Here is a 14494-nt window from a genome sequence, read left to right as displayed (position 1 = left end):
CTGAGTATGTACCCAAAAGAACTAAAAGCAGGGTCTCAAAGAAATATGTGCACACCCATGTACACAGCAGCAGCATTATTCACAACAGCCAAAAGGTAGAAGCAACCCAAGTAACCATCAATGGATAAAAAAAAAAAAAAAAAGAACAAATATGGTATATACATACAATGGAATGTTAGCCTTAAAAAGGAAGGAAATTCTGACACATGCTACAGTGTAGATGAAACTTGACGATACCATACTAAAAGAAATAAGCCAATCACAAAAGAACAAATACTGTATGATTCCATTCATATAATGTAGATAAAGTAGTCTAATTCAGAGAGAGAAAAAACAAAATGGTAACTGCCAGGGGCAGGTGGAAGCGGAAGAAATGGGCAGCTATTGTTTAATGGATCAAGAGTTTTAGTGTTGCAAGATGAAAAGTTCTAGAGATGGATGGTAATAATGGATGAACAACAATGTGAATTACTTAATGCCACTGAACTGTATATTAAAAATGGTTATGGGCTTCCCTGGTGGCGCAGTGGTTAAGAATCCGCCTGCCAATTCAGGGGACATGGGTTCGAGCCCTGGTCTGGGAAGATCCCACATGCCGCGGAGCAACTAAGCCCGGGCACCACAACTACTGAGCCTGCGATCTAGAGCCCACAAGCCACAACTACTGAGCCTGCGTGCCACAACTACTGAAGCCCGTGCACCTAGAGCCCATGATCCAAACAAGAAAAGCCACCACAATAATAAGCCTGCGCACCACAATGAAGAATAGACCCCGCTCACCACAACCAGAGGAAAGCCCACATGCAGCAACAAAGGCCCAACACAGCCAAAAAATAATAAAATCATTTATTTTAAAAAGAGATTAAAATGCTAAATTTTATGTTATATATATTTTACCATAATTTCTAAAAATGAATTTTTAAATCAAAATATGGACCAAAAATATGAATGAGTCAATATGTTAAAAATTGGAAAAAATAAGTTTCAAATGTAAACACAAAATTAAAACTGGGGGGGACTGGTTAGATGGTGGAGTAGAAGGACATGCTCTCACTCCCTCTTCTGAGAACACCAGAATCACAATTAACTGCTGAACAATCATCGACAGGAAGACACTGGAACTCACCAAAAAAGGTACCCCACATCCAAACACAAAGGAGAAGCCACGACGAGGTGGTAAGAGGGGCACAATCACAATAAAATCAAATCCCACAACTGCTCAGTGGGTGACTCACAAACCGGAGAACACTAATGCCACAGAAGTCCACCCACTGGAGTGAAGGTTCTGAGCCCCACGTCAGGCTTCCCAACCTGGGGGTCCGGCAAGGGGACGAGGGATTTCTAGAGAATCAAACTTTGAAGGCCAGCGGGATTTGACTGCAGGACTTCAACAGCACTGGGGGAAACAGAGACTCCACTCTTGGAGGGCACACACAAAGTAGTGTGTGCACTGGGACCCAGGGGAAGGAGCAGTGACCCCATAGGAGATTGAACCAGACTTACCTGCTAGTGTTGGAGGGTCTTCTGCAGAGGTGGGGGGTGGCTGTGGCTCACCGTGAGGACAAGGACACAGGCAGCAGAAGTTCTGGGAAGTACTCCTGGGCGAGAGCCTTCCCAGAGTACGACATTAGCACCACCAAAGAGCACGGGTAAGCTCCAATGTTGGGTCGCCCCAGGCCAAACAACTAACAAAGAGGGAACCCAGCCCCACCCATCAGCAGACAAGCGGATTAAAGTTTTACTCAGCTCTGCCCACCAGAGCAACACCCAGCTCTACCCACCACCAGTCCCTCCCATCAGGAAACTTGTACAAGCCTCTTAGATAGGCTCATCCATCAGAGGGCAGACAGCAGAAGCAAGAAAAACTACAATCCTGCAGGCTATGGAACAAAAACCACATTCACAGAAAGATAAAGGAGATGAAAAGGCAGAGGGCTATGTACCAGATGAAGGGACAAGATAAAACCCCAGAAAAACAACTAAATGAAGTGGAGATAGGCAACCTTCCAGAAAAAGAATTCAGAATAATGATAGGGAAGATGATCCAGGACCTCGGAAAAAGAATGGAGGCAAAGATCGAGAAAATGCAAGAAATGTTTAACAAAGATCTAGAAGAATTAAAGAACAAACAGAGATAACAATACAATAACTGAAATGAAAACTACACTAGAAGGAATCAATAGCAGAATAACTGAGGCAGAAGAACGAATAAGTGACCTGGAAGACAGACTGGTGGAATTCACTGCTGCAGAACAGAATAAAGAAAAAAGAGTGAAAAGAAATGAAGACAGCCTAAGAGACCTCTGAGACAACATTAAACGCAACAACATTCACATTAGAGTGGTCCCAGAAGGAGACAAGAGAGAAAGGACCCCAGAAAATATTTGAGAGATTACAGTCAAAAACTTCCCTAACGTGGGAAAGGAAATAGCCACCCAAGTCCAAGAAGCACAGAGAGTCCCATACAGGATAAACGCAAGGAGAAACATGCCAAGACACGTAAAAATCAAATTGGCAAAAATTAAAGACAAAGAAAAATTACTGAAAGCAGCAAGGGAAAAATGACAAATAACGTACAAGGGAACTCCCATAAGGTTAACAGCTGATTTCTCAGCAGAAACTCTACAAACCAGAAGGGAGTGGCAGGACATATTTAAAGTGATGAAAGGGAATAAACCACAACCAAGATTACTCTACCCGGCAAGGATCTCATTCAGACTTGATGGAGAAATCAAAAGCTTTACAGACAAGCAAAAGCTAAGAGAATTCAGCACCACCAAACCAGCTCTACAACAAATGCTAAAGGAACTTCTCTAATTAGGAAACACAAAAGAAAAGGACCTACAAAAACAAACCCATAACAACTAAGAAAATGGTAATAGGAACATATATATCGATAACTACCTTAAACATGAATGGATTAAATGCTCCAACCAAAAGACATAGACTGGCTGAATGGATACAAAAACAAGACCCATATATATGCTGTCTACAAGAGACCCACTTCAGACCTAGGGACACATACAGACTGAAAATGAGGGGATGGAAAAAGATATTCCATGCAAATGGAAATCAAAAGAAAGCTAGAGGGCTTCCCTGGTCGCGCAGTGGTTGAGAGTCTGCCTGCTGATGAAGCGGACATGGGTTCGTGCCCTGGTCCGGGAAGATCCCGAGTGCCGCGGAGCGGCTGGGCCCGTGAGCCATGGCCACTGAGCCTGCGCGTCCGGAGCCTGTGCTCCGCAACGGGAGAGGCCACAACAGTGAGAGGCTCGCGTACCACACACACACACACACACACACACACACACACAAAAAAAAAGAAAGCTAGAGTACCAATACTCATATCAGATAAAATAGACTTTAAAATAAAGAATGTTACAAGAGACTAGGAAGGACACTACATAATGATCAACGGATCAATCCCAAAAGAAGATATAACAATTATAAATATATATGCACCCAACATAGGAGCACCTCAATACATAAGGCAACTGCTAACAGCTATAAAAGAGGAAATTGACAGTAACACAATAATACTGGGGGACTTTAACACCTCACTTACACCAATGGACAGATCATCCAAACAGAAAATTAATAAGGAAACACAAGCTTTAAATGACACAACAGACCAGGTAGATTTAATTGATATTTATAGGACATTCCATCCAAAAACAGCAGATTACACTTTCTTCTCAAGTTCACATGGAACATTCTCCAGGATAGATCACATCTTGGGCCACAAATCAAGCCTCAGTAAATTTAAGAAAACTGAAATCATATCAAGCATCTTTTTTGACCACAGTGCTATGAGATTAGAAGTGAATTACAGGGAAAAAAATGTAAAAAACACAAACACATGGAGGCTAAACAATACATTACTAAATAACCAAGAGATCACTGAAGAAATCAAAGAGGAAATTTTAAAAAGTACCAAGAGACAAATGACAATGAAAACACGACAATCCAAAACCTATGGGATGCAGCAAAAGCAGTTCTAAGAGGGAAGTTTATAGCAGTACAAGCCTATCTCAAAAAACAAAAAAAAATCCCAAATAAACAATCTAACCTTACACCTAAAGGAACTAGAGAAAGAAGAACAAACAAAACCCAAAGGTAGCAGAAGGAAAGAAATCATAAAGATCAGAGCAGAAATAAATGAAATAGAAACAAAGGAAACAATAGCAAAGATCAATAAAACTAAAAGCTGGTTCTTCAAGAAGATAAATAAAATTGATAAACCATTAGCCAGACTCATCAAGAAAAACAGGGAGAGGACTCAAATCAATAAAATTAGAAATGAAAAAGGAGAAGTTCCAACAGAAACCTCAAAAATACAAAGCATCCTAAGAGACTACTACAAGCAAATCTATGCCAATAAAATGGACAACCTGGAAGAAATGGACAAATTCTTAGAAAGGTATAACCTTCCAAGACTGAACCAGGAAGAAATAGAAAATATGAACAGACCAATCACAAGTAATGAAATTTAAACTGTGACTAAAAATCTTCCAACAAACAAAAGTCCAGTACCAGATGGCTTCACAGGTGAATTCCATCAAACATTTAAAGACGAGCTAACACCCATCTTTCTCAAACTCTTCCAAAACATTACAGAGGAAGGAACACTCCCAAACACATTCTATGAGACCACCAGCACCCCTGATACCAAAACCAAAGAAACTACAAGAAAAGAAAATTAAAGACCAATATCACTGATGAATATAGATGCAAAAACCCTCAACAAAATACTAGCAAACAGAATCCAACACATTAAAATGATCATACACCACAATCAAGTGGGATTTATCCCAGAGATGCAAGGATTCTTCAATATATGCAAATCAATCAATGTGATACACCATACTAACAAATTGAATAAAAACCATATGATCATCTCAATAGATGCAGAAAAAGCTTTTGACAAAATTCAACACCCATTTATGATAAAAAGTCTCCAGAAAATGGGCATAGAGGAAACCTACCTCAATATAATAAAGGCCATATATGACAAACCCACAGCAAACATCATTCTCAATGGTGAAAAACTGAAAGCATTTCCTCTAAGATCAGGAACAAGACAAGGATGTCCACTGTCACCACTATCATTCAACATTATTTTGGAAGTCCTAGCCAGGGCAATCAGAGAAGAAAAAGAAATAAAAGGAATACAAATTGGAAAAGAAGTAAAACTGTCACTGTTTGCAGATGACATGATACTATACATAGAGAATCCTAAAGATGCCACCAGAAAACTGCTAGACCTAATCAATGAATTTGGTAATGTAGCAGGATACAAAATTAATGGACAGAAATCTCTTGCATGCCTATACACTAATGATGAAAAATCTGAAAGAGAAATTAAGGAAACACTCCCATTTACCATTGCAAATACCTAGGAATAAACCTACCTAGAGAGACAAAAGACCTGCATGCAGAAAACTATAAGACACTGATGAAACAAATTAAAGACGATACCAACAGATGGAGAGATATACCATGTTCTTGGATTGGAAGAATCAATATAGTGAAAATGACTATACTACCCAAAGCAATCTACAGATTCAATGCAATCCCTATCGAATTACCAATGGCATTTTTTACAGAGCTAGAACAAAAAATCTTAAAATTTGTATGGAGACACAAAAGACCCCAAATAGCCAAAGGAGTCTTGAAGGAAAAAAACGGAGCTGGAGGAATCAGACTCCCTGACTTCAGACTATACTACAGAGCTACAGTAATCAAGATAATATGGTACTGGCACAAAAACAGAAATATAGATCAATGGAACAAGATAGAAAGCCCAGAGATAAACCCATGCACCTATGGTCAACTAATCTATGACAAAGGAGGCAAGGATATACAATGGAGAAAAGACAGTCTCTTCAATAAGTGGTGCTGGGAAAACTGGACAGCTACATGTAAAAGAATGAAATTAGAACACTCCATAACACCATACACAAAAATAAACTCAAAATGGATTATAGACCTAAAATTAAGACTGGACACTATAAAACTCTTAGAGGAAAACATAGGAAGAACACTCTTTGACATAAAGCAAAGCAAGATCTTTTTTGATTCACCTCCTAGAGTAATGGAAAGAAAAACAAAAATAAGCAAATGGGACCTAATGAAACTTAAAAGCTTTTGCACAGCAAAGGAAACCATAAAAAAGACGAAAAGACAACCCTCAGAATGGGAGAAAATATTTCCAAATGAGTCAACGGACAAAGGATTAATCTCCCAAATATATAAACAGCTCATGCAGCTCAATATTAAAAAAACAAACAACCCAATCCAGAAACGGGCAGAAGACCTAAATAGACATTTCTCCAAAGAAGACATACAGATGGCCAAGAAGCACATGAAAACCTGCTCAACATCAGTAATTATTAGAGAAATGCAAATCAAAACTACAATGAGGTATCACCTCACACCAGTTAGAATGGGCATCATCAGAAAATCTACAAACAACAAATGCTGGAGAGGGTGTGGAGAAAAGAGAACCCTCTTGCACTCTTGGTGGGAATGTAAATTGATACAGCCACTATGGAGAACAGTATGGAGCTTCCTTAAGAAACTAAAAATAGAATTACCATACGATCCAGCAATCCCACTACTGGGCATATACCCAGAGAAAACCATAATTCAAAGACACATGCACCCCAATGTTCACTGCAGCACTATTTACAATAGCCAGGTCATGGAAGCAACCTAAATGCCCATCAACAGACAAATGGATAAAGAAGATGTGGTACATATATACAATGGAGTATTACTCAGCCATAAAAAGGAACGAAATTGGGTGATTTGTAGAGAATATGGATGGATCTAGAGGCTGTCACAGAGTGAAGTAAGTCAGAAGGAGAAAAACAAATATTGTATATTAACGCATATATGTGGAACCTAGAAAAACTGTACAGATGAACCGATTTGCAGGACAGAAGTGGAGACACAGATGTAGAGAACAAACGTATGGACACCAAGAGGGGAAAGTGGCAGGGGGTGGGGGTGGTAGTGTGATGAATTGGGCGATTGGGATTGACATTTATACACTGATGTGTATAAAATGGAAGACTAGGGCTTCCCTGGTGGCACAGTGGTTGAGAGTCCGCCTGCCGATGCAGGGGACACGGGTTCGTGCCCCAGTCCGGGAAGATCCCACATGCCGCGGAGCGGCTGGGCCCGTGAGCCATGGCCACTGAGCCTGTGTGTCCAGAGCCTGTGTTCCACAACGGGAGAGGCCACAACAGCGAGAGGCCCGCGTAAGGCAAAAAAAAAAAAAAAGGAAGACTAATAAGAACCTGCTGTATAAAGAAATAAAAGAAAATCTGGACCAAAAAAAAAATCTGTTAAAGAGGAAAAAAAATTTAATTTAATTTAATTTAAAAAAAAAAATTAAAACTGATGAGATGAAATTAACAGATGAAAGAGACATTTTCAAGGCAAAGAAAAAATCCCAGAATTGTAGCAGGCTTCAAAGATCTTGTGTAAGTCAAATTCTTTCACTCTGTAAATTAGGAGACAAGCTCCTCAGGGAAGTTGGCTGTCTTGCATCAACTATCATCAGTCAGTTCTGCTACATTCAACAAGAAGCTGTGCCTACCACAAATTAACAAATCTGGAGTTTTTGTCAAAAATAGCATTCTTTTGGGGCTTCCCTGGTGGCGCAGTGGTTGAGAGTCCGCCTGCCGATTCAGGGGACACGGGTTCGTGCCCCGGTCCGGGAAGATCCCACATGCCGCGGAGCGGTTAGGCCCGTGAGCCATGGCCGCTGAGCCTGCGCGTCCAACGGGAGAGGCCACAACAGTGAGAGGCCGGCGTACCACAAAAAAAAAATAGCATTCTTTTCAATTCATTAAACTCTGTTATGTGTGGACAGTGTTAACATTTTTATTACTATTATTCTACCATAAATCCTTCATTGACATTATTATTATTATTCCCAATGTAACCTATACCCTTATAATCATAATCGTAAATCATTTTCCCCATAGGGAAAAGATGCGACACAAAGACAGCAAGTACTGGTCACCTCTCCTTAGGATGGTTCATCCTCAGCATGAATTAAATGAGAAATGAAGGGAGCTAAGTAGTTTGTCTTTTTTTTTTCCAGCTTATGAGCTGGGTATCAAGAGAGCTTTCCATACTGTTCCTTCACTATATTTGTCTAATATGTAAAATCCAAAAAAAATTAGACTTGAACATTTATGTGGAAATGTACTACCAAATCTTCTTAAGATAGTGTAATTTCAGAATACTAATAATATAGCCCCCTTGTATCAGCACTTGACTAAAACCCTAAGAAACCTCTCAACTTTCTATGAATAACCTTTACTCTGCTTAAATGTTTTTTTTTAAAGAAGGCCTTTACAGGGACCCAAAAGTCTGAAGCAAAAATAGACTAGAAATAGTTACTACCACTTTCCTTCCTAATCAAAGTTTGGTAGAAATCCCCTATGATTTATACTATAAGTCCTCAAAGTGTGATCTGTGGAACCCTGGGGTCCCAACACCCTTTTAGGGGGTCCACGAGGTCAAAGCTATTTTTATAATAATACTAAAACATTATTAGCCTTTTTAACTATATTAGCATTTACACTAATAGTGCAAAAGCAATGGTGTGTAAAATTTCTGTCACCTTGGAACAAATTATAATGGTGGCACCAAACTGTACTGTTATTAGTGATTGTATTTTCACCATCAAGCACCAGCAATTATAAAAAAGTTTGTTTCACTTAAGAATGTCCCTGAAATAGTAAAAAAGATATTAATTTTATTAAATCTTGGCCCTTGCATACATATTCTTTTAATGTTCTATGTGAAAAAATGGTTAAGTATGCATGAAGCCTTTCTTGCTATATAGTAAATTATAATGCTTGACAGCTGTCTCAAGGAAAAGTGCTTCTGTAACTGAATTGAGAGCTTGAATTAGCCTTTTTCATTAAACACCACCTTTACTTAAAAGAATGACTTAAGTATTTTGGCAGAGGTTTGCTCAGAAATGAATGAAGTCTATTTGTCACTTACAGGAAACAACTGACAATCATATTTGTTGCCAATGATAAAATTTGAGCTTTCAAGCAAAAATCAGATTTTTGGAAAACTCATAACCACCATCACGTCACAACTGGGACAGCTTCCCAATAACTTGTTTCTGATGGAATAGGTGGTGATGTTGATATTAACAAACATGATTTTTTTTAATATTTTGTAATGAAAAGTAACTCACTGAACCAATATTTACAAATGACCAGGGCATGATGTTATAAATTCAGGCATGGGCATTAGGTCCACTCTAAGTTCAGACCAACAGATTTTAACATAATATTATTTAAAAGTCCAATGTTATGATTTCAGATTCCATACTGCAACTGTCAGGGAGGAAGAAAACTTTCCTCTACCCTTCTTCTAGGTTATTCTGGCTGGTCTAAGAATTAAATTGGCATGAGACAGATTAACAGGAGAAAAGCAAATTTAATTCATATGTATGGGAATCCCAACCACATGAGGGGTCAGAGACCCTACGTACATCAGAGTTTCAAAGACAGAAAGGTAAAATGAAGTGTGTATGTCATCCTGAGCTACAGAATGGGATAGGGGCCTGGGGCTTCCAAGAACTAAGGTCATTCACAGGACAATAAGAAGAGCAGATGTTTGACAATATGATGTTTGTCTGCCATATAGATGGGGCCACTAGGATAAAATTTATCGCTGGTAATAACTCTTTTTCTGGGAAAAATCCCCAATTTAAATTCTTCTAGGTAGTTAAGGAAGGGGCAGTAGTTTCCCTTGAACAGGCAGTTTCTCAACTGCCTTTAGCTCAAAAATCCACACTCAAAAGTGGCACATTTTGGGGAGGTTCATTCCAAACCTTTATATAACTAACTAAAAACTGTCATATGCTGAGTTTTGATGTAGTACCAAACAAGTATATCCATAATTATCTGGAGGCTATCAAAATATCCCTTCCTTTTTCAGCCATTAACTGCGTAAGGCTGGATTTCTCTCTGTATATATACTTCAACCCAAACAATATATTGCAATAGACTGAATGCAGAAGCAGATATGAGAATCCCGCTGTTTCTATTAAACCAGACATTAGAGATTTACAAAATCTAGAATGCCAGTCTTCTCACTCCTTTATTTATTCTTGAAAAATAGTCATCTTTCACTAAAAAAAATATGTTTATATTAACATGTAATGGGTTTATAATGATCATTTTAAGTGAATTAATAAAAATTTTGCATCTTTGCTTTAATTTATAATATATAATCCACAAAAGCTTTTTGTGGTGCTCAATAATTTTTTAAGAGTATAAAAGGGTCCTGAGACCAAACATTTGAAAGCACCTGAGGTAAAGAACAAAGTATTAATATCAGATCCCTGCAAACCAAAAAGAACAAGAAGTACATTTTTAAAACTTTTTTTTAGTTTTCCTAGGAAAATTACATGAAAACTGAAAAGGAACACAATGGCAAATCAAAATTAACCTCATTCTAAGTAACATCAATACAGAATTTAAAAAAAAAAAGAATGCTTAGATGAAAGTGATTTTGTATATCCTGGAAACATGCAATATCTTGATCAGATAAACACATAAATATATCCATTAATAGTTTGATAGATAATATTTTTGATAGCTGCACATGACAGCCAAAGAAACATGCAATCACAAACTCAAAAACAGGTGATTAAAATAGCAGCCACCACCACCATGAGGGAGACAATCCAAGGTTCTGTAAGAAGGGACAAACAGGGATACTACAGCCACTCTCCGGCAGCATCTCAGGGCACCCAGCTCAGGGTCTAGCTGTTCTAAACTAAATAAATTACATGCTTCCAAGCCAGGACAGTAACACTAAGCTCTCACTTAGCCCCAGCAGAGCAAATGGGTCATCGTGGAATTAATCTGGAATAACAGTGCTCGATCAGCCCAAAGCCCCTTTTCGGCTTACTAGATCCCTTGCACTGAGGAAAAACACTAGCAATATTTACTGAGCATTTACTACGTGCCAGGCATTGTGGGCTAAGCACTTTAGATGTGTTAACTCATTTAATATTCAAGATCATCTTAAGAGTATACACCATAATTATCTCCATTTTTGGAGTTGAGAAAATTGAAGCACAAAGAAGATAAATAACTTGCTCAAAGCAAAGCCAGGATTCAAATCCAGCCTGTCTGGCTCTGAGGGCCAGCCCCTTAGCCACTACACTGTAGTACACAGGGGCACAGTAACCAACAATAATATATAAAGTTTAAATTCAGTGTCCACTGTTGACAATTTCTGTTGTTTACACTGAGACCTACTGCCTAAGAGAAGCTCCCAATTTGCAGAGAGCCCTCTGACAGGTCATCCATTACTACCCATGCACTGTTCAACTTCCAGGTATTAAGGGGCTTCGAGCAAGAAAAGTAGATTTTGGAAGGTGAAACTGTGGAAGAGATTTTTTTTTTGTCCAAGATATAGAATATGATACAAATTAGATGATTTCACACGTCTTGGACCTCTTTTTCTTCAACAATTGAAAATAAAACCGTTATTATATAGGAATCTAGCTAGACTATTCCAAAGAGAATAATGCCTCAATTCAAGTCAACTAAAAAAGCTTTATAAAAACTGCATTTACAAAAGTTCAGATTACACTATACATTTAAATGTTTTGCAATGTGGCTAATTACAAGGGTAGCTCTATGTCTGTACTTTTCATTTCAGTGTTCAGAGTGAGACTGCAGTTCTAAGTATGTGTTGAAGCAATTCAAGGCAGAGTTTTGAGGTCATTAAAAATGAACCTAGGGCTTCCCTGGTGGCACAGTGGTTAAGAATCCGCCACAACTACTGAAGCCCGCGCCTAGAGCCCGTGCTCTGCAACAAGAGAAGCCACCGCAATGAGAAGCCCTCGCACCGCAACGAAGAGTAGCCCCTGCTCACCGCAACTAGAGAAAGCCCTCGCACAGCAACAAAGACCCAATGCAGCCAAAAATAAAATAAATAAATTTTTAAAAACATGAACCTATAACTTCACTGTAGAAATTAATTCAAGCAAAGTGGAATGGGAAACAGAACAAGTCATGTTACAACTCATCCTTAAGGATGAGAAATAAGGAGTGGATAAGGCACTGCTAACTATCTCACAGTAATTACATAAGAAAATGCTTACAGATCTTTCAGGGTTTTGTTTGATTTTAACATTTGGCACACGTTTTAAAATATGTACCATATAAAGTGCCTTAAATAAACTACTACTTTTTGGGCCTGCTGAACTGAAAACATTCCACAATACAATTACAAAAACCACTTTCTGGTTTTCTCAGGGAAAAAAAAAGACAATTTATAAGACGTATTCAGAGGTTAACAAAGAAAGAGATAACCTGATTTACATAAAGATTCCAACACAGGGGCTTCCCTGGTGGCGCAGTGGCTGAGAGTCCACCTGCCGATGCAGGGGACACGGGTTCGTGCCCCAGTCCGGGAAGATCCCACATGCCGCGGAGCGGCTGGGCCCGTGAGCCATGGCCGCTGAGTCTGTGCGTCCGGAGCCTGTGCTCCGCAGCAGGAGAGGCCACAACAGTGAGAGGCCCGCGTACCGCAAAAAAAAAAGATTCCAACAAGAACATAAATGGTAAGTGAAAATGAGTGATCCAGAAGACTATTAAAGTCCCTTCTACCTACAAACTGTCGTACATCATAAACACTGCTACAATTTTGAATACCTGAAAAAAAACCACACAGAAATAATATTGCCAAAGAAAATTTCGACTGAGTCTTACAACATATTAGGTCATCGGCAGTGCTAGACCTGCAAGCACTTGAGAAAGCTATCTTAAAATGAGAAATGGGCTTTAAGTTATCAACATTCACAACGATGTGTAAAACTCTATTCTGTGATGAGTAAATGCCCAGGAAAGGAAACGAACCAATTCAAAACTGCACTGGTACTTTAAGAGGCTTAAAGGCACAGGAGGGAAACAACCATTGAGCCCAGCAAGCCTTATGCGTTGGGTTGCAGGAGTCCCTGAACACTTGCATGAAGAACCCGCAACTCAGGAAGGAAGGCTGGAGGGAAACTCTGCACTGTCATCTAGGGCGATCTGATTCAGGTTCAAATCAAACCCACAGGGCGCCAAGTTGTAAGCAGAGAACACACTTCAGGCCAAGCTACCCACTGAGAGGGAGCAAGCCCAGCCATCGCCGACGTCACACCACAGCCCACCCTGAAGCCCGGCGCACCTAGGGGCTGGGAGCTGGGGCGGCTGGGGAGGCGGGGTGCGCGCCCGGCCCCTGCCCGCCGCCCCTCGGCTCCGCTCCGCGCTGTACCGCAGCCACCCGCGCGGTCACCGCCGAGAGAAAGGGAGAGCAGGGCAGGGGGCCGCCTCTGCCCGGAGACCGCGCCAGGCACCCTCCGCGGGGACTGGAGCGGGAACGACCGAGCCTCCATGGGTGGGGGCGGGGCGTTTTCCAGAAACCGGTCAAAGGCCCCACCCATCAGGGGTTCCCCTCAAGACCCGGTCCACCCCCCGAAAGACACGGGTTACACAACCTGACAGGTAAGGGGCGGAGGGATCGCAGGACGCAGACCGGGGCGGGCCCGGGGTCGCTCCTCCCCGGCCTCCCCAGCCCCCAGGACGCCGCGGATGAGAAGATAGGAGGGGTGGCGGGCGGGCTAACCGCAGCCGAGGGGCTGCCGGCCCGGTCGCGCTGACGGCGGCAGGGCGCTCACCGGCTCAGGATGGGGCGCTGGCAGGGACTGGGTAAAGGTGCAGCACCCGGCTCAGCGTCGGCAGCGCGGGCCGATGCTCTCCGGGGGCCCGGCGAATGCCTCACCGCCCGCCGCCGGGTGTTTTCATACAAACCCCGGTGGCAGAAGAGGAGGCGGCGGCGGACCCTGCCCGCATCCCGGGCAACGTCAGCGCGGCGCCCCGCCCACCGCACTCCTCGGCCAGCCGGCTCGCGCGCGCCGGGCGGGGGGGAGGGCCGGGCACGCGTGCGCGCGGGCCGGTCCGGGCGCGCGCCGCGGGGAGGGCGGGGCGCGCGCGGGCAGGAGCGGGGTTGGGGGTGTTGGGGAGTGCGCGTGGAGAAGGAGGGAGCGCGCGCAGCGGGGAGGGCGGGGCACACGCGCCGTTGTTTGGGGGCAGGAAGGCCGGGCCCAGACTCTGGAGAAGGGCTTGTGCGCGACGACGGCTGTGGTCCTCTACAGCTGTCGGCCTACCCAACCAAGTGGTTCTTTGGGCGGCTGCCTGTGTCCCGCAGGTCACCTTCCTGTAAGCTCCCAGTTAGAGACAACACCTTTTCCCAGAACTAAGGCGGAGCTTACGCCCCGCTCTTAGGAGGCTTTCAGCAGCACAGGACCAGCACCATGCCACCCCGGTACCTCCGACCCACCTGGTACCGGGGTGGCACTGGACCCTGGGGACCGCGGTAAAAAGCCTTTTCCTCACCTCAAGGAGAGTCCATAATAAGAAGGTGAAGAGAAGCAGCTATCACAGCTGGGCTG

The 14494-nt window shown here is 42.1% G+C and overlaps 1 protein-coding gene across 3 annotated transcripts in view; it reads right to left on the bottom strand.

The window, feature by feature from the left end:
• AGTPBP1 (ATP/GTP binding protein 1) overlaps positions 1–13858 on the bottom strand; it is a 172356-nt gene extending 158498 nt beyond the window's left edge. For 2 of the 3 annotated variants that reach the window (XM_029203528.1, XM_029203531.1), the window contains exon 1: positions 13721–13858. The gene's annotated coding sequence lies outside the window, so the exon portion shown is untranslated. Of the gene's footprint in view, positions 1–1503; positions 1637–13720 lie in introns of those variants that run through there. The other variant, XM_029203530.1, reaches the window with a different exon arrangement.
• Between the last annotated feature and the right edge of the window lie 636 nt (positions 13859–14494).

Source organism: Monodon monoceros, unplaced genomic scaffold, assembly GCF_005190385.1.
Source record: "Monodon monoceros isolate NGI ecotype Baffin Bay Population unplaced genomic scaffold, NGI_Narwhal_1 Super_Scaffold_5, whole genome shotgun sequence".
Classification (NCBI taxonomy): domain Eukaryota; kingdom Metazoa; phylum Chordata; class Mammalia; order Artiodactyla; family Monodontidae; genus Monodon; species Monodon monoceros.
The sequence above is the reverse complement of the archived record's forward strand: the minus strand, read 5'-3'. Positions and strand labels throughout refer to the sequence as shown.